Source organism: Psammomys obesus, unplaced genomic scaffold (assembly GCF_907164565.1).
Source record: "Psammomys obesus unplaced genomic scaffold, mPsaObe1.curated_primary_1811, whole genome shotgun sequence".
Classification (NCBI taxonomy): Eukaryota; Metazoa; Chordata; class Mammalia; order Rodentia; family Muridae; genus Psammomys; species Psammomys obesus.
Window position 1 is genome coordinate 658,007 of NW_026596725.1, and position 22,125 is coordinate 680,131.

Below are 22,125 nucleotides of genomic sequence, written 5' to 3' on the forward strand. Positions count from 1 at the left end.
TAAAGGCTTTCAGAGTCGCTAGGCTCTCTTCTTGCATTGGAATCTAAACATGCGTTTCTGTGATTCATTTCACAGAGCATCTCAAAATACAAAGGTCTGCAATATAACCACCCTCTGGACCTGAGATAGTCACATTTTGGAATAATTTTTTTTTTTGGAAAATAAAATACCATGGGTGTCATTAAGCAACTCTTCCCTTATCTAATGTGATTAAATGGTAGGTGAAATATCTTCTGCTAACCTTCTGTTATAGCCTTCATGCTATAATATATGTATGAGTGATCATGAATCACAAATAATATTTTATATATTTTAAAGTTACAAAAATTATATATGAATATTTTTCTGTACCTGATCATTTGCAACTTTCAAAAGTGTGTTTTGTTTGTTTGTTTGTTTTTGTTTTTTTGTGTTTTTTGTTGTTTTGGGTTTTTTTTTTTTTTTGCCTGGGCTTGGTCAGTAGAGTGTTTCCTTTGCAGTCATCGGGACCTGAGTCCTCAGCTCCCATGTTTAATGACAGAAGCCAAATACACTACAGTACAACTGTGACCCCTGTGTGGGGAGCCACAGAGAGGCAGAGTGCCGGGACTCCTTGGCCACATAGCCAAGCCTAATATTCCCTCTGCAGATCAGCCTTATCTCATAAATAAGTGGAACCAATAACTATGTTCCTGAGGAATGACATAATTACATTTTTCCCCAGGCCTCCAAGCATAAACACACTCACACATGCACACACTTGTGTGTTATTGATATATTCAGTCTGAGTCTATCATTTCAGCTTCCGCTTTCTCTTTTCTCTGACTTTCTGTTGCCAGTTAATCATCTTTCCTGCATTATATTAATTATATTTTATTTCCTTCTTTCCTTCCACTCATTTGGAAGATAAATCTGTACTTTTCTCCAGCAGTGACACTGAAAATTTAAATGACTTTAACATGTTTACGGACCTCACTTCTGTATTGTCTTCTCTTTCTTTTAAAAACCTTTGTATGGGAGTATGATTTTTACCTCAGTCTACAGAGAATCAGGACACACTCCACTGTTAAAGTTGTTACTTGGTGGGTATTCATTGTTTTCTTCGTTGGCAGAGCTCTCAAAGTTGGCAGAGTGGTGGTGGAAACGTAATGCTAAGGGTGACCTCTGTGGGTTTTTGTTTGTTTGCTTGCTTGCTAGCTTGCTTCCTTTACTTGCTTCCGTTACTCTCCTCCTCCCTATCGATTCTCAGGTGAACCTGAGAACACTGGCCACTTCCCTTGCTTTTGAAGGTCCCTTTGTTAGTTCCCAGTCTCCTGGACCACCACAGCTATATAATTAGCTTCTTGTCTGTGTCTTGGAAACCTAAAATACAGTCCTAGTGCTTGGGTTGCAAGTGTTTGACCTGCTGAAGCATCTCTTCACCCAAGATATGTTTTTGTTTTTGTTTTTTTGGCTTTGGAGAATTTTTTGCCATCATTTGTGTTTGCTTTCAATTGCCCATAAAAAAAAAATGTTATTTCTAGTGTTTCTCAGATTTTCAGTGATACATTCTGTGTTTGTTATGTAAATTGCTTTAGGTCTAATGTGTTCCTCCGCTCTGAAACTGCTGGGTTTTTGCATTTATGAAAAACCCTCACCTGTTATTTGTAAGAATTGGCTTCCTACCACCCCCCAGTTTTATGCTCACCTGTGGAAAATACCTTAGGCACCTGTTGGAGCTTGCTCTCACCACTGTGAATGTACCTGGTGTCTTTTTCAGACCTTCTCATTAGAGAGTGCTTCAAACTTGCATTAGCCTCTTGAGTCCAGGGATCACTTAACTGCTTTACTTTCCCTCTATTCCCAGTGCATTGTTGAAATATTTTAGTTTACTAATAGACTCTGAACACTGATGTACTCTTCGACTAGCCAATATGTACCATTTCTAGATGTGTCAATATTTGCTTAGAGCATCCTAATTTTTTTTCTGCGTGGTCTATTTGTGATTTATATCTTTTCAACATTTTTTTATCATTTTCAATGCATAATTCATATTTATTTTTCAGATTTGCATTGTTTCCATTTCTTAGTCTTGAGAAAAATGTGTCTTTAACACACTATTCTCCTTCTTCTCTTGAGAAACATTCCCAAACATATTTGATCATTTGTTCTTTCTAGTTATCAGCAAAATTTACTAGCTTTGAAAAAATCCAAGTCCCAGACCTTATTAAACGATACAAGTATTTATATCACCATGTGGAAAATCACAAAGTGCTGAGAGCATGAGTAAGACATTTTACCCTCATTTATGTGACAGTTAACACAACATTGTACACATAGGGGGTGGTTTATTGCAGTGCATTTTGCAAGGTCTTTGTCTCCTTCATCTTTGTTGCTGTTGTTCGCTTTATTGTGGAACTGAAGTCCTGTTTACCCTGATTAGTGGAAGTGGCCCAGACAGAAACCTTCTGAGTTTGCTTTGGTCAGGTGTCCGGGGGCATCATGGAGGAGGCTAGTTCTACATTGATTTCCCATCCTGGATTGATATCTGTCTTTGTTGTTCAGGCGCCAAGGCCTTTCATCTTTTCCTTTTCTTTTCTTCTCTTTCTCACTTAGGGAAAAATTTTTTTTCTACTAATTAGAGTTTCATATATAGACAAGCTTCAAAGGGTAGCATTTTCTAGTCCCTATTCTACCAAGTGTTTTCAAATTTATATAGAGAGTGAGATTTCAGCTCATGGCTGTATGTAGGCCTGGAGCCCCATCATCTATTGCTACAAGGATGCAAGTACCTCAGCCTCCCAATATTTTAGCCATTGAAAACTCACCACTAGCCCTCAGCCCAGCAGCAACTTGTATTCCCTATATATTCACATTTTACAGCACTGAGGATTTAATTCAGGGCCTCAGGCACACTAGGCAAAATTCTACTTGTGTTATTATTACTTTCACTTTGAAGTTTGGGATCCTTTACTCTTTTTCTCTTTTTTTAAATTTTCAGGAAAATAAAGGCCCTTCCTGTAGTTTATCCAGCATTGTGTTAAACATATGTTATGTTTACAGTAGTACTATTATACAAGTTTAGTCAATAGTAATTTTAAAATACAGGTTTGCTGTATTCTTTTGCCCTGAGTAAATTATAATTTTTAAAACTCTGTGTGTGTGTGTGTGTGTGTGTGCACCTATACACCAGTGCCCATACATATATATACAACTTTCATGTAAAAGTCAGTTATCCTCTTCGACCATTTGGGTTCTGGGTTCAAATTTGGGTCATTTGACTTGGTGGCATGTGCCTTTACCTGCTGCCCTAGTTTGGTGTTCTATCTGTGATAAACACTATAATCAAAACACTATAATTTGGAGAGAAAATGTGTTTTTTTTTATCTTAGTGATTAAATCAAGGACACTAAGGCATGAACTCCACTCAAGCGCTTGGAGCAGAAACTATGGAGGAAGGCTGCTCACTGACCTGCTCCCAGACTCATATTCTACTATCTTCATTACTTAGCCCAGGATCAAATGCCTAAGAATGGTACCATCCACGGTAGGCTGGGCCCATCTGAGGAAACTATCCATTAAGAAAATGCCCTGACAGACATAAATAATCTGATTAGACAATTCCTGAGTTCTGATTCCTTCTTCCCAAGTGAGTGTCAGGTTTTATTAAGGTGACAGATGCCGATAACTATGGAATGTGCTACAACATTTTACTGCTCCATAGCTTGTCTTGACTATTCTGGTTTTCTGGCTAAATGAACTGCATTCAATTTAAAATTCCACTCTGGTAGATAATGAAGTTATAACTGGATCTAGTGAGTTAAATTATTGGATTTTCAGATTTAACCAGGAACCAAAGAATTTATAAACTAGATTTAACTTCTGTTCATCAAAATTCACAAATAAGAAAATCAAAAGACAAGTCCTAGCTGAAAGAAAATATGTGCATTGTACATTTTAACAAATATTCATATCAAAAAATACCCAAAACTCTTACAAAATATTAAGTTTTAAAAATTATAAGAAATTAGGCAAATAGTGAAAACAGATGTCTTGCCAAACTCCTCCAGAGAAATCAGTGTTTGCTGAACCCCAAGCCGATCACCTCCGAAGATCATAACTTATTACTACTATCTCTGCTATCACAGAAGCCCACCTAAACATCCCTTGATCTCAGCATTGCCTTTATAAGGATCATAAGCGTGCTGCACACATATATGCATTCATGTACAACCACACATGAACGCAAATCTGATACATGTAGGGTAAATGCTGTACTCTTCAATCTAAAGCTAAAGCCAAGGCTCCCTTCCTTTATTAACGATAAAGATTATGAACTAAAAGGCAATTGTGCTGCTAATATATAGGACAGAAGTCAACACAGCTCTGCCCTCTGCAGCTATTACACTTGCTGTACTGCCATCAGGAAGAGAAGTATGGATTTTGTCAATAAATTCAGAAGAGTTGACATAGATATTTAGGGCACACAGGGAGTTGAGACTTGCAGCATGCTGCCAGTTTTATATAAAATTTTCTCTTGTGCCAACAAAATAAATTGGAGCATCTCCACAAGGTGATGGCAAGACCCCTGTGCTGAAGATAACACCTACACAATTCATTAAATATGGAAGAGCCAAACCTATTTAGAGTCTTCACCCCTATGTTCTAACGTCTTTAATACAGAAAGATACTCTCCATGCTACCAAAGGAGAAATGTAAACACTAACCCAGCCACAAACCCTTTGATCTGTAATTCTGTCCTGCCTGCAAGATATGCAAGTGCAATGGTGGCCCAGACTTTGTGAGAGTGACCAACCAATATCTGATTTGACCAAGGGCCCTCATCACAAGCTGGAATCCATCCCTGATAGTCCTTGAGAACACCTATACTCCTATAGCTATACTCCTCGGGTAGAAAAAATAGTATTGTTCTAAAACAAATTATAGTTATAAAAGACTCCTAATGACATCATGCTATCCTCATGAATCATCAACTTGCTCAACACATCATTAGAGACCCTTCCTCCATCAGCAGAAGGAAACAAATACAGACACTACAGCTAGACATTATGCAGAGAATGAGAAAAGCTAGAAAACACAGCCCTGAACCGGATGTCTCCATCAAATCGCTCCCATCAGGACTCAGGTAACACTGCAGAAGAGGAGGCTGAGATTGTAAGGGCCAGAGGGGATGGAGGACACCGAGAAAACAAGACCCTCTAAATTTAACAGGATGGAGGTACAGAGGGACTCACAGAACCTGCACTGGTTGATAGCAGATGGGGGTCCTAGAAGCTGACTCCCTAATCCAGACGCTAACTGCAACTGATAACCACTTACAAATGAAAAATTAGTTTTCTCTGAGGACATCTCATTAAGGAAACAAACAACTCTTAAGGGCAGGCTGCCCACCCAGCCCTAGATAACTAACAGATAATGAACTCAACAGCATCATTAGAAGTTTTTCATTTTATAACATCATCTCAGCACTTCCCCCCTTATTTTTACTTTATTTATGTATTTCTCTCTTTCTACAAGGTACTTTGCACATATATATATATATATATATATATATATATGTGCATAAAAATTCAATAGGTGTCCTCCCTTCCCATATATATACAGAAATCAGAGCATAAAAGTAACAAACTCTCTGAGAAAGCAGGTTTTCACACAGTGTCATTCCAATGCAGATGGAGGTGTGTTTTGTGTGTTTGTTTGTTGTTTGTTTATGTGAAGGATGTGTTCTCCTGCCACGGTGTGTATGCAGAAGTCAGAGAACAATTTGTGGGAATTGGTTCTTTCCTTCATGTAGGTCCCAGGGATCGCACCCAGAGCCACCTCACTGGCCCCTCAAGTGGGGATTTAATAACTTCACCTTTAGAGACTAAGCATCGGGCAGGCTACTCTAGGAAGCTTCTGAGATGCCACATACAAGGCAGTGTAATTGGCAGGAGAAGGAATAAATAAAAGTAAAGGAATAATCACAAAAGCAATGAGTCATGCACTTCAGCTGAGTCATATTTAGACACTGTTTATCCAGAACATAAAAAGACTGTTTTTTTTATTGAGATTGTTTTTACATTGTATCATATTACATAATATAATAAGAAAATAAAGAAGAAACTATAAGTCACCTCATTTTTCTCTTCCCTAATAGAGATCAGAGAATTGTATCCATTTTTAAGTCAGAAAACAAAAATTGAAATACATAGTTCTTTCAGTTGTCTCCCTGAGGTCACATTATTTCACTCAGTTACTTCTCATAGGACAAACTCAGAAGTCATCTTTAATTTCAAAGGTCTCCTGACTCATCTTTCTCTTTTATTATTTTTGTGCTTTCAACCATTCACCATTCAGAGCTAAGGTATCACATACTGAAATCTGCCTTATGACTTCCTGTTGAAGGTTCTAAATACTTGATCTTTGTAAGCTGTATAATTCTGATGTTTATGTGTTTATTAAAATATAGTTGGCTTATCTTCCTAATAAAAGCAAAGCATTAATTAAGGATATTATGTTTAAATGGGTTTCTTTTAATATCATAAGCAGCAGTATTTACCTGAGGTCTACAGGTGTGATCAGGACCTTAAGAAAAGTAGAGTATGGGTCCTTCTTTCCCCCAACTCTTCCATAAGACTCCCTGCACTCTGCCGAAAATTTGGCTATGAGGCTCGGTATCTGGTTCAGTACCCTCCTGGGCAAAGTCTTTCAAAGGACATCTATGGTGGGTTCCTGACCTGTTCTCTCTCATCAACCATTTTCCATGTCTACTCTATTTGCCCTTCTGAACACGAATTAAGCATCCTCCCTAATGTCCTGCGTGTTCTTTAGCTTCTTTATGTTTGTGCATTATAGCATGGTTATCCTATATTATATGGCTAATATACATGTCAAAGTGAGTATATACCACGTGTGTCTTTCTGGTTCTGGGTTACCTTACTCAGGAGGATCTTTTCTAGTTCCATCCATTTGCCTGAAATTTTCATTATTTTTTCTTATTTTTAATAGCTGAGCAGTATTCCATTGTGTAAATGTACCACAATTTCTTTTCCATTCTTCAGTGGAAGGATATCTAGGTTGTTTCTAGATGAACACAGTTGAGGAAATGTCTTTGTTGTATGGTGGATCATCTTTTGGGTATATACCTAGGAGTGGTATAGCTGTCTCTAACTTGGACTTTGTTGCCTGTTATTTGATCAAGTCTCCCTGGTGGGATGGCCTTGCCAAGCTACAGAAAAAGAGGATGCAGGCAGTCCTGACAAGACTTCATAGGCTGGGGTCAAATGATAGGGGAGGAGGGCTCACCCTTTCTGAAGACTAGGGGAGGGGCATATGGGGAAAGAGAGAGAGAAGGTGGGACCAGGAGGAGACAAGGGAGGGGACTACAATCAGGATATAAAGTGAATAAATCATTAAAAATAAATTTAAATACTATAAAAAAAGAAAAGTAGAGTCCTTTGAAAGACATTGGGGAAGTACTGTTATACTTGAACCAAAGAATGAGATGTTCAGGAGGAAAAAGACAGAAAGGAACATGAGAGAGAAAGAGGGGAATATAGAAGATGAAAGAGCAAGAAGAAGAAAAGGGGTTAGTGGAGGGGGCATAAGAAGAGAAGAAAATCAAATAACACAAATTATCTCGCCCGGCTAGTCTCTATATCTTGCTTTGGAAATACATTTTCCATCTGCATAAGAGGCACTGCACTGCAGCCCCTGTGGCATGCTGTAAATGTGGAATGAAATGCAGAAATATACTTACAGAGTTCTGTCGTGATTGAATTGCTAAGAAGAAGGTTTCTATGACACTGATTCATGGCTGTCTCTCTAAAATGTGAAATTGTCTCTAAGGTAGTAAAAGATTTTTCACTTGTATAGTATGAGAATCCTTTTAGGACCTCAAGGCCTTGGCAAGCCTTCAGAGGACACAGGGAATATTTAGAGACTTAATTCACATTTGGTTTCTTCACACTCATATATAACAAATAAATCAATTAATTAATTAAAATGATTGAAAGCATAACCACCTTCTCTTTGATACCACTTTGGCATCTAGCCTTATTGATTAGTGAATATATCTGTGTTTTAGCTAATTAACTTGATAAATGAGTTTAAGAATGTCTTCAATTTAGGAGTATCATAATGCTTAAATAAATTTTACATCTGAGTGTGTGTGTGTGTGTGTGTGTGTGTGTGTGTGTGTGTGTGTGCAAACACAATCTGACATCAGAAATCAAGAAAAATACTAAAAAATATCATTCAGTGAGAATTCAAAGACCTGACAATGCAATGATACTTTGATGCTCTTTAAATTTTTTTAAATTATTGTACAAAATAGCTTTCGCTCCTTTGATATTAGCAGTATCTAAGTAGGGAAAATATGTAGCATATCTCTGGGAAAGGCCTGACAGACACACTTCCAAAGCACACTGATTACTTAACTTTTTGTTTTCTTAATTTTTCTGTTTGTGGGAAAGTAAATTTTCTGAACTATTACTAACACTGATACTTTATCTTGTCTCCCTGGAATAATAATCATTTTCAGGTTGCTGGTTTTGTTTGTCTTTGTTCTTTGATCAAAATATCGTCAGTTGCCTGAGCCATACTTTCCTTTTGAGGTGTGTGTGCTGAATTAATTCTCTGCTCAACCTTTATTAATTCATTATTAATAGACTATTTGATCCATGAGGGTTTTTCTTAGGCTCACACAGTATCTGATATCAGGAATCACAGAATGGAAGTCTTCTGAATGTTGACTAGGAGCACCTGGCTTTCACGTTGCTGACAGATACATAGGCAAGTGAGGGACACCTTGACTGAATGCATAAGGAGTGGATGAAGTACTGAATGAATGCACATTAGTGACCAGGATGGCAAGGCCTCAGACCAACTGGGATTGGTAAAGCCTTCCCCAGGTCAGGCTCAGGGAATGAACAGCACCTTTATCTGGTCTGTGGGTGAGTGTTGAAGGTATACAGAGATCATCAGCCAATACTCCATCCTCCCAGATCTATACAGCCATGGACTGCTTCCTTACAGAGACCTCCTCCCTAAACTAGCTAACTCCTCTTTTGTGTGCTGTACTTAATGAAAGAGCTGAGTTTTCTTTTTTCTTTTTCTTTCTTTCTTTTTTTTTCTTTGCATAACAGTGTTGCTCCATCAATGTTGAGAGCAAAAAGGTTCCTGTGTCCACAGATACCCAGGAATGTTAAGCACCCAGAATTGTTTTTTCAAAGGGAAGGAGTAGGGCCTGTTTTTTCAGAAGGCAGGGAATTGGAAGTGATTAACAGCTTGGTGATCTCCATTACCTGTTAGACCATATCAAGCTCTCACAACCAGGACCAGAGGCGGCTAATGGCCCCAACAATCTCTACATTAGCTGTGTGACTGAGACCTGGCCAGATCCTTCTTTAGGTCTTAAGCTAATGTGCGTAGCCTATCTCCTGCACAAAACTTTTTGGAAAAAATTACATGTATGCTAAGTTGAGTTTCAATGTAATTAAGCTTCCTTTTGCACCAGAGTTTGTATTTCACTGGGGAACTTTCTTCCAAATTATATTCTGCTTAAATATATTGGCAATAAACTGCCTGGCATCAGACTCCTTGAAGTTTGATCCAGGTTGACAAAATCAATCTGAACCAAGTTTTAATTCTCACCTCTTTGGAGTTCATTTCCCTGCGTGCCATAAAACCTTCATTGACCTACCTCAAGAGTAACCACACCCCATGCAACCCATTTTCTGTCTGAGTGTCTGTGTGTCTGCCTTTCCTTCATTCCCATAAAACTCCAGTAAGGTTTCCAGGATGAAGCTGTGATGGATGCAGTTGTCTCTAATAACTACTTTTATTTCATCCCTATCTTTGTCACGTCTTGCTTTTTATAAGTAAATTGTCATTTTGTGTATTCCATACATATAAAAGATTTATATTTATAGCAAGAAAGATTCGCATACGTTACCTTTTTATTTGTCTGAAACTACATGTAATAATTTATTTATGTGGGAGGTTATCTGCAGGTTCGTTGTGTAGGGGTATGAGTACTGTGTATGTGTTTGGAGATGTACATGCATGTGGAAACCAGAGGTCAATGTTGGTATCTTCCTCAATACATGGCTACTTTGTTTTTGAGAGAGAGATTTTCACTGGGTCTGGAGCTCACCATTTGAGCTCTAAAAGCTGGCTAACATCTCAAGGAGCCTCCTGCTTTCACCTCCCTACTGCTAGAACTGCCATGCTTGCCCTTTTATATGGGTGCGAGGACCCACGCTCATGCCCTCATGCTTGTTAACACTTAGCTGACCAAGCCATAATCCCAAATCCTGAAATCACTTTAAGATGACAGAGAAGAGAAATGTAAAACAATCAAATATACATCTTTCTCATTGTTTTCTTTATTTAAAAATGGATGCTAATAATCAAGCCATAATTAATTATAAAGAGCATCCCTTGTTTATTTTACGAATGGAATAAGATGATAAAGGTGATGTTTCCTGAGTGTCCCACCTCCTTCACTAATAATAAGGGCATAGCCCAGCAGATGCACCTGTCTTAATACACATTTTCTTTACATAGGCCTGAAACCATATTGCATTACACAACTCCCTCATCTTGGAGTCTCCCTAACTCTGTAACCAAATATCAATCATAATTCATATAAGTATTGTTTTTCTTTTACCTTGGAACTTAACTAGCTTCTATGAATGTAGGTATGAAATTTTTTAGCCTTTGTTAGTCTTCATCCTTTATCCATGCAGTAAATCAATGAAGAGAAAGGACTGTTGTCTTCTAATATTGACAGCAGGGTATTAAACTATGCCCTTAACTTATTAGATGATCAGAAGTCTTAGTAATTATTAAATGACTCAAACTACAGATTTTCTTATTTAGCTACAAAATTTTTTCTTTAGTTAAATCAATCATGAAAATAACCTTGTATTGAAATACAGGAATGTTCTTGTTAAATCTAGTATCTTATCTAGGAAGTTAAAGTTACTGTATAGTTGTGCCTACTGCTCACAGTGTTTTACCCATTGTTGTTGCCTTTCTTTCAAGGGGCTTGTATCTAACACATGCCTTTGAGATGGGATTATGGGAAACAAAAGCAAATACGTATTGTCAATAGCTCAAACTCCAAACACCACCTATTTTGTGTGACTGACAGGACACCTACCTTAACAAGAGCTGCCTCACAGAGAATATAGAAAAGTGACAAGCAGACAGACTTCAGACATGAAATGCTTGTCATTCTTTCCTTGACAGATTCGTTTGACTCTAGCACAAGTCACCTTATCTTTGTATCAGCTAAGTTTCCAGTGTATAAGTGACAAACATCTAAGAAAGGAAGGAAAGGAAGGGAACCATTAGCAGAATTTAGAAAAGCAGAGGAGTGTTCACTGCTTCAAATTTGTCTAGAAATAATAGCTAATGATGTATGCAACTTTAGACCTGTATGAGAACAGTGGAATGTTGCTTGACAATATGTTGTAGTTTTTTTTATTATTATTATTCTAAGATTCAGGCTCTTCTCCCTTTACCATCAGCACCTTTGGTTTTCTCTGGTTAATTACTCATTCCAGACTAAGCTAGTTCATCATTGTTAAACTAAAAATGCTTGTTAGTTTTTTTGTCAAATTTATACTAGAGTCTCAATTGCGAAAAATGGCCCCATAAGATTAGCCAGTGACACATCTGTACAGAATTTTCTTGGTTAATGATTGATGTGAGAGGCCCTGGCTCACTGGAGGCAGTGCCACCCCTGAGCAGGTCATCCTGAGCAGTGTAAGAGAGGAAGATGAACAATTCTTGGAGAGCAAACTAGCAAGCACCATTCCTCCATTACTTTTGCTTCCGTTCCTAACTCAAGGTTCATGCCTTGCATTTCTGCCCTGACTTTCATGCATGATGGATTTTAAGAAGTAGGATAAAATAATCCTTTTCATCCTCAAGTTGTTTTTGGTCATTGTCTTATTCTATTGCTGTAAAGAGAAATCATGACAACAGTAACTGTTATAAATGAAAGCAGTCAGTTGTGGCTTGCTTGCACTTTTAGAGGCTTAGTCCATTTTCATCATGGTAGGGAGAATGGTAACATAAAGGAAGACATGGTGCTGGAGTTCCAGGTGAGAACTTTATATCTAGATCCACAGGAAGCAGGAAGAGAGAAACAGTAGGACTGGCTTGAAACTCTAAGTCCAACCTCCAGTGGCAGTAATGCCATACAAGTTGTGACTCCAACAAGGTCACACCTCTTAATCCCTTTTGAGTAGTGCCACTTCCTAACAATCAATCATTCATGTATGAGCCTACAAGATCAATTCTTACTCAAACCGCCATATTCCTTTCCCTGTCATCCATAAGCTTATAACTTATACCAAAATGCAAAATGCATTTAGTACAACTTCAAAAGTCCCCAGAGTCAAGCAATCTCAACAGTATTTAAAAGTCCAGAGTTCAAATTTTCTCCTGAGACTCAAGGCAGTTCTCTTAACTAAAATCCCCTTGAAAATCAAAATAAAGATCAGATATTGCCAACATATAGTGGCAAGAATATACATTTCCATTCCAAAGGGGAAGAAAGGGAGAATAACGAGGAAATAATAGACAAAAGCAAGACCAAAACCCAGCAGGGTTAACTCCAACTTTTCATCTGCATGTCTAATGTGAAAGGATTCGTCAGCTCTCTAACTCCTCTCAGGTTTGTTGACTGTAGCTCTTTTGGCATGTTTCCACATCCTGTTAGCAGCTCTCCTGATGGCATCCCATGACTCCAGCATCTTTCGAATCTTGAGGTCTTCATTTTTCCTTATAGCTTCATGCAATAGACTCTTGGGTCCTCTACACAGGCACACCACCAATACAACCACTAATACAAGCTGGTTGCAACAGCTTTCCCTATCCATGAAGGGAATTCCACAACCTCCTTCTTGTATCCTTGACTCTCATGTCAAAACCACATGGATGAAGCTCCTAAGTTCTACTGCTTTATGGGACTGGAGATTGGCTCCTTTGTTCAAATACATTTTTACCAGCTTTTTATTGTTGATCCTTTCCTTTACTGTTTAAGATTTTCTTTAATTTTGCTTCACAAGTTGGAAGCTTATCTGGTTCTGCTTCTGCTCTTGAGGTGTCCAGACTCCATTGCACACCATGCTGGACTGGAAAGAATGAAGCTTAGCCAGATGGGGTTGCTTAGTAGGACCTTGGTAGAATGTGAGTTTGGGAGTAACAACCTTCTCCAAGATGGTTTTCAGTGAAAGAGCTCCCCTTTATTGGGGGTGGGGGAATAAGGGCTATATAAACCTTGAAGAAGTGGGTAGGGGTTTTTGTTGTGAGTGTGTATCATTGGCTGGGGCTGAAGTTCTGGGAATGCTTCATTTGCATGGAAAGGAATGCCAGGTGCTAGATAGACATGTTCTTATAAAGAAATAGGAAGTTTTAACCTGAAACCTGGCTACTGGGCTACATGACTACCTCAAGGGTGACAGAAATGAGGGTCACAAGGCTATGTGCATAGAGAATGCAGTCCCAGAGCAGGGAGGAAGAGGTCCTTATTCCCGCCAGTTTCGAGAGGAGATAGTTTGGACACATCTTGACCTCACGCTTTCTCCGGGCTAGCTTCCCTGGTTCATACAGCTCACCTGCTACATAGGTGGGATCTTTCTCTGAGGTAACCTTTCCCTTCATTTTATTTAGTGTAAGGTTTTTAGTCCATGGACTACTAGATTTAGCTTCATTTCACTTCATGCTGTTCTTTTTCTCCTCAAACTGTATATTTTGTAGTTTTCCTTACAAAGCTTGCTTCTTTTCATTATGGATCTGCATAAGATGGGCCACTAATAACCATAGGACACAGTCAATACTAGGATGTCATAAAAATCTTCTCTGCTAATGCCACTAATCCAAAACTTCAATTTAGCCTCAGGCATTTTTTTGACAAGGGCAAAATGGAGACACATTCTTATCCAAATATCATAAGAACAGTTTCTAGGACATTAGGAAGCCTATTGAGCCAGCCTTCCTAAAGTACATTGCTGTTAACATCAGTATCTTCCACGCACCTACTAATATAGTCCATTAGGATCCACTCAAAGTGTTCAATGGCTTTCCAAATTCAAAGTCTACATTCTGCCAACAATAAGCATGGTCAGGCCTGTTGCAGCAATACCCTAACAGCTGGTATCATCTTCTGTCTTACTGAGTGCTCTGTTGCTGTGAATAAACATCATGGCCATAGCCATTCATATGCAATTCAGTTGGGGCTTGCCCACAGTTGGAGAGGTTTAGTCCATTTTCATCTTGGTGGGGAGCATGGTAGCACACAGGCAGACATGGCGCTGGAAAAGTAGTCAAGAGTCTTATATCCAGGCAGCAAAAAGAGAAAGATAGTGGGACTGGACTGGATTTTTGAAACACCAAATTCCACTCACCAATGATGCATTTCCTGCAATAAGACCACACTTATTCTAAGAAGGTCACACCTCCTCCTCCTACTCAAGTGATGCCACTACTTATGACCAAGCATTCAGATCTATGAGCTTATGGGGGCAATTCTTATCCAAGCCACCACAGTCATGGTGTTCATCACAGCAACAAAAATCAAGTTAGGACCTTTTGGTTACATTTTCACTATCCCATGCTCCATCAGTAAGGAAACAGTTACATAACAAGCTAGTCATGATTAGATAACAACTTCCACATTTGTCCAGTAGCTGAACCCAGAAGTGTGTATGCATCTGTAAATTCATCTTAGCTTTTCATTTATCACAAAGTGGCAGCTGTCAACAAGAAGATCAATACTCATGCTGGAGCTGAGTGAGATATTTGCATAGTCATTTTTAGGATGCTAAAAAACCATATCCAGAAATGTAACAAGAGCCTTACATTTCTGTCCCAACTGAATCTATGCCTATCTTTAGTTCAATTGGCAATTCATAAATAAATAAATAAATAAATAAATAAATAAATAATAAATAAATTCAACTGAAGCCAAGATTGCCAACACTATCTTGTACAATACTCCTTTGACTGTGGTGATTATGTCAAGTATAAGTAAGAGTCAAACCAGGGATGTTTCCAGAAATGGTGTTGTAGTTTATATGAATGGTATCTATTCTGCCATTTTCTGATTTAATTCTTCATTCCTTTAGTAAAATATAAATACCAGTGTCTATTAACATTGTTTGTGAGTATATCTGGCCTAATATCAGTATAAAATTTCATCAATGCTGAAGATGATTAACTTTATATTAATTACAAATACACTAACACACCTATGAATTATGGTGGAAAAGAAAGGAATGTGATGCTTTTGTGAAATCTGAATGCTCAGAAAATACAATCTTCTGCAGAACAACCCATGTGTAGGATAGTTAAGGCATTAGAAGAAAATTATACAATCCATAAAATGCTTGTGCTCTTGCTGTTTCATGAATATATAACTCACACTGGGTACAGGAAAATCAAACGTGTTTCATCATGATATTGATACAAGATTAAAAATATGGAATACTAATCTGGAACTTCTCTGAAGAGAATGAAAAAGCAAATATATCATGTTAGTTTTTTGTTTTCATAACAAATTATGAGCTTTGCACATGGCTTGATGGTTAAGAGCACTGGAGCTCTTACTAAGAACCCAAATTCAAATCCCAGTAACAACAAAATAGATCCTGCTATCTGTAACTACAATGGATCCAACACCTTCTTCAGGACTCCTCAGGTACAGCATGCACAGGATACGTAGATGTAAAAGCACCCATACACCTATGTTTAAGTAGCACACACATTAGTGGCAAAAATAAATAAATAAATAAATAAATAAATAAATAAATAAATAGATAGATAAATAAAACCTATTGCTCAAAGCTCACAACAACAAAATCAAGAAATTTGCTGAAAAGCATTCTTTGTAGAGAGTATGCTTCATTGTTGTTAGTTTCCAAGATATCTATATTCCTTCACTCATAGCCTCTTTCTAGGATCATGCATCATGTTCCCTATTTCTGATTCCAACCTTCACATCTTCCTCTTACAGGAACCATTCTGATTACATAAGACCTGTCTAGGCTATGTATAAAAATATTTCGTCACAAAATTCTAATTTAATTGCATTTTTGGAGTCGCATTTCCCATACAAAAAACATGTTCTCAAACATTGGAAATTAAAATGTAACCTTCTCTGACTAGTTCAGCCATCTTCTTTCCTACTGCGTTCTCTTATTTTTACAAGTTAATTCATATTATTTATCATCCCTTTCAGTCAAAATGTCCCTAGAGAATACACAGGATTATATGGATGAGTCAGGAAGCAGAGAGTAAGAACTGAGAAAGGCATTAGAAAGAAAAGAAAATTGCTGAGTAGTATTCCATTGTGTAAATGTACCACAATTTCTGTTTTAATTCTTCAGTTGAGGAACACCTAGGTTATTTCCAGATTCTGGCTATTATGAATAAAGCTGCTATGAACATAGTTAAGCAAATGTCCTTGTTTTACAGTTGAGCATCATTCATATATATGCTCTATAGAGCTATACCTGGATCTTGAGCTACTCAGCAATTATAAACAAGGAAATCATGAAATTTTCAGGCAAATGGTGGAAAATAAAATGATCATCCTGAGTGAGGTAACCCAGAAGCAGAAAGACACATATGGTATATATTCACTTATAAGTGAATATTGGCCATTTAATATAGGATAAACATACTAAAATCTATAGTCCTAAAGAAGCTAAAAAAACAAGGAAGACCCTAGGGAAGAGGCTGAAACCTCACTCAGAAAGTGAAATGGGACAGACATCAGAAGTAGGAGAAGACAAAGTACAGAACAGGAGCCTTCCACAGGAGGCCTTTGAAAGACTTTACCCATTAAGGTGATCTAACTGTGTCACAATGAATCCGTTTCAAAAACCAAACACCTCTGATCTCCCCATGTACACAAAACCGCGCATCTATGCACACAAGCACACATGCCGTCATACACACCCACCCAAAATAAGGAACACAAATATGAAGTAAAAAGATTTCCAGCAGTTCATAAATGAGAACTTTATCACATCTAACCCAATAAAGCTCCTGCTTCTTTTTTTAATTTAATTTAATTTTATTAATTATACTTTATTCACTTTGTATCCCCCCGTAAGCCCTTCCTTCCTCCCCTCCCAGTCCCATCCTCCCTCCCCTTCTTCTACTCATGTCCCTCCCCAAGTCCACTGATAGGGGAGGTCCTCCTCTTCTTCTTTCTGATCTTAGTCTTTCAGATCACATCAGGAGTGGCTGCATTGTCATTTTCTGTGGACTGGTAAGGCTGTTCCCCCCTCAGGGGGAGGTGATCAAAGAGCAGGCCAATCAGATTATGTCAGAGGCAGTCCCTCTTCCCATTACTATGTAACCCACTTGGACATTGAACTGCCATGGGCTATATCTGTGCAGGGGTTCTAGGTTATCACCATGCATGGTACTTGGTTGGAGTATGAGTCTCTGGGAAGACCACTGTGTTCAAATTTTCTGGTTCTGTTGCTCTCTTTGTAGGGTTCCTGTCCTCTCCAGATCTTACTATTTCCCACTTCTTACATAAAATTCCATGCACTCTGCCCAACAATTGGCCGTAAATCTCAGCGTCTGTTTTGGTAATCTGTAGGGCAGGCCCTCTGTGGCAGGTTTGTAGGTTGTTTCCTGTTTTCTTCTTCTTCTGATGCCCATCCTCTTTAACTTTCGGGATGGGGACTGAGCATTTTAGTCAGGGTCTTCTCTCTTCATTAGTTTCTTTACATGTACAGATTTTAGCAGGTTTACCCTAAGTTATATGTCTATATGAGTGAGTATATACCAGGTGTCTTTCTGCTCCCGGGACAGCTCAAGCAGGATGATCCTTTTCAGGTCCCACCCGCAAATTTCATGATTTCCTTATTTTTCATTGCAGAGTAATTCTCCATTGTGTAGATGTAACACAGTTTCTGCATCCATTATTCAGCTGAGGGACATCTGGGCTGTTTCTAGCTTCTGGCTATTACAAATAAAGCTGCTACAAACATGGTTGAGCAAATGTCCTTTTTGTGTATTTGAGCCTCTTTTGGATATATACCTAGGAGTGGTATGGCAGGATCTTGAGGAAGCACTATTCCTATTTGTCTGAGAAAGTGCCAGATTGATTTCCAGAGTGGTTGTAGAAGGTTACATTCCCACCAGCAGTGGAGAAGGGTTCCCCTTTCTCCACAACCTCACTAGCATGTGTTGTCATTTGAGGTTTTTTTTTTGTTTTTTTTTGTTTTTTTTTTTTTTTTTGTCATTTGAGTTTTTTATCTTGGCCATTCCCATGGGTATAAGGAGAAATCTCAGTGTTGTTTTGATTTGCATTTCCCTAATGGGTAATGAGGTTGAGCATTTCTTTCAGTGCTTCTCTGCCATTCGATATTCCTCTATTGAGAATTCTCTGTTTAGTTCAGTTCCCCATTTTTTTAAGTGGATTACTTGGTTTGCTGCTTTTCGACTTCATTAGTTCTTTATATATACTGGATATGAGTCCTCTGTCAGATAAAGGGTTGGTGAAGATTCTTTCCCAATCTGTAGGCAGTCGTTTTGTTTTGATGATTGTGTTCTTTGCTTTACAGAAGCTTTTCAGTTTCATGAGGTCCCATTTATTGATTGTTGCTCTTAGAGCCTGTGCTGTTGGTGTTCAGGAAGTTGTCTCCTGTACCAATGTGTTCTAGGGTATTCCCCACTTTTTTTTCTTGCCGATTTAATGTGTCTGGTTTTATGTTGAGGTCTTTGATCCACTTGGACTTTAGTTTTGTGCAGTGTGATATGTATGGATAGTATGGATCTATTTTCATTTTTCTACATGTACACATCCAGTTGGAACAGCACCATTTGTTGAAGATGCTGTCATTTTTCCATTGAATGGTTTTGGCATCTTTGTCAAAGATCAGGTGTCCATAAGTGTGTGGGTTTATTTCTGGGTCTTCTGTTCAGTTCCATTGATCCACCATTCTGTTTCTATGCCAGTACCATGCAGTTTTTAAAACTGTTGCTCTATAGTACAATTTAAGATCAGGGATGGAGATACCTCCAGAAGATCTTTTATTGTAGAGGATTGTTTTACCAATTCTGGGTTTCTTGTTATTTCATATGAAGTTGAGATTTTTTTTCTTTCCAGGTCTGTAAAGAATTGTGTTGATAATTTGATGGGAATTGCATTGAATCTGTAGATTGCTTTTGGTAAGATGGCCATTTTTACTATGTTAATCCTGCCAAGCCATGAGCATGGGAGATCTTTCCATCTTCTCATATCTTCTTCTAAATCTTTCTTCAGAGACTTGCAAGTTTTTCATACAAATCTTTGACTTGCTTGGTTAGGGTTACACCAAGGTACTTTATGTCATTTGTGGCTATTGTGAAGGATGTTGTTTCTCTAATTTCTTTCTCAGCCCTTTTGTCCTATGTATACAGGAGGGCTACTGATTTTTTGAGTTAATTTTGTATCCAGCCACATTGCTGAAGGTGTTTATCAGTTGTAAGTGTTCCCTCATGGAGTTTTGAGGGTCACTTACATATACTATCATATCATCTGCAAGTAGTGATAAACTGACTTCTTCATTTCCAACTTGTATCTCCTTGATCTCCTTCAACTGACTTATTGCTCTAGCAAGGACTTCCAGAACTGTGTTGAAGAGATATGGAGAGAGTGGGCAGCCTTGTCTTGTCCCTGATTTCAGTGAGAATGCTTTAAGTTTCTCTGTGTTCAGTTTGATGTTGGCTATAGGCTTGCTGTATATTGCCTTTACTATGTTTAGATACGTGCCTTGTATCCCTGATCTCTCCAATACTTTAAACATGAATGGTTGTTGGATTTTGTCAAATGCTTCTTCAGCATCTAGTGATATTATCATGTGTTTTTTTTTCTTTCAATTTGTTAATATGGTGGATCACATTGATGGATTTCTGGATACTGAACTACCCCTGCATACCTGCGATGAAGCCTACTTGGTCATAGTGGAGGATATTTTTGATGTGTTCTTACATTCGGTTTGGAAGTATTTTGTTGAGTATTTTTGCATCAATGTTCATAAGGGAGATTGGCCTGAAATTCTCTTTCCTTGTGGGGTCTTTGTGAGGTTTAGGTACCAAGGTGACTGTGGCTTCATAGAATGAGTTTGGTAGTGTTCCTTCTGTTTCTATTTTGTGGAATAGTTTGGAGAAAACTGGAGTTACCTTTTCTTTGAAGGTCTGGTAGAATTCTGCGCTGAAACCATCTGGTCCTGGGCTTTTTTTGGATGGGAGACTTTTGATGACTGCTTCTATTCCTTGGGGGATATAGGATTTTTAATTGATTTACCTGGTTCTGATTCAGCTTTGGTAAGTCGAATTGATTAAGAAAACTGTCCATTTCATTTAGATTTTCAAATTTTGTGGCATATAGACTTTTGAAGTAAGTCCTAATGATTGTTTGGATTTCCTCAGTTTCTGTAGTTATGTCCCCCTTTTCATTTCTGATTTTGTTGATTTGGATGGTGTCTCTCTGCCTTTTACTTAGCTTGGCTAAGGGTTTGTCTATCTTGTTGATTTTCTCAAAGGACCAGCTCTTGCTTTCTTTGATTCTTTGAATTGTTTTATTTGTTTCTAATTGATTGATTTCAACCCTGAGTTTGATTATTTCCAGCCATCTACTCCTTTTTGGTGTGTCTGCTTCTTCTTTTTCTAGGGTTTTTAAGTGGGCCATTAAGTTGCTTGAATGAGCTGTCTCGAATTTCTTCTTGAAGGCACTTAGTGCTATGAACTTTCCTCTTAGCACTGCTTTCATTGTGTCCCACAAGTTTGGGTATGTTGTGTCTTCATTTTCATTGAGTTCTTGGAAGACTTTAATTTCTTTCTTTATTTTTTCCCTGACCCACTTGTCATTTAGTAGCAAGTTGTTCAGTTTCCATGTGTGTGAATGCTTTTTGCTATTCCTGTTGTTGTTGAGGTCCAGCTTTATTCCATCGTGATCAGTTAGGATACAATCTTCTTGTATCTGTTGAGGCTCGCTTTGTGATCAACTATATGGTCTATTTTGGAGAAGGTTCCATGAGGTGCTGAGAAGAAGGTAAAATCTTTTTGTGTTTGGGTATAAAGTTCTGTAAATATCTGTTATGTCCATTTGATTCATGACCTCTGTTAGAGACATTATTTCTTTTTTTAATTTCTGTTTTGATGACCTGTCCCTTGTTAAGAGTGGGGTGTTGAATTCTCCCACTATTAATGTGTGGGGATCTATATGTGGTTTAAGTTTTATTAATGTTTCTTTTACAAATGTGGGTGCCCTTGTACTGGGGCATAAATGTTCAGGATTCTTATATCTTCCTGGTGAAATTTTCCCTTGATGAGTATGAAGTGTCCTGCCTCATCTCTTTTTATTAATTTTGGTTGAAAGTCTATTTTATCAGATATTAGAATGGTACTCATGCTTCCTTCTTCGGTCCATTTGCTTGGAAATCAGTCTTCCAAACCTTTACCCTCAAGTAATGTCTATCTTTGTGCCTTAGGTGTGTTTCTTGTATGCAACAGGTTTCTGGGTTTTTTTACACATCCATTCTGTTAGTCTGTGTCTTTTTATTGGAGAATTGAGTCCATTGATTTTGAGAGAGATTAATGACCAGTGGCTGTTACATCCTTTGATTTTGATGTTTGCTGTGGTCATAAGGGTGTGTGCTTGGTTGCTTTTTGTTTTACTATAGTGAGGTTAATTATTTACTGTGTTTTCTTGAAAGTAGCTAGTTTTCTTGGGTTGTATTTTCCCTTCTAGTATTTTCTGTAACACTGGATTTGTGTGTAGGTATTGTTGAGATTTTTTTTTGTCATTGAATATCTTGTTTTCTCTGTCTATGAGGACTAATAGTTTTGCTGGATATAGTAGCCTGGGCTGACATCTGTGTTCTCTTAGGGTCTGCATGATATCTGTCCAGGCCCTTCTGGCTTTTAGAGTCTCTGTTGAAAAGTTAGGTGTGATTCTAATGGGTTTGCCATTATATGTTACTTGGCCTTTTACCCTTTTAGCTTTTTAGTATTTTTTCTTTGTTCTTTATACTTACTGTTTTGATTATTTTGTGTCAGGAGAATTTTCTTTTCTGGTCTAATTCATTGGGTGTTCTGTAGGCCTCATGTATACTTATTGGCCTCTCCTTTAAGTTGGGGAAA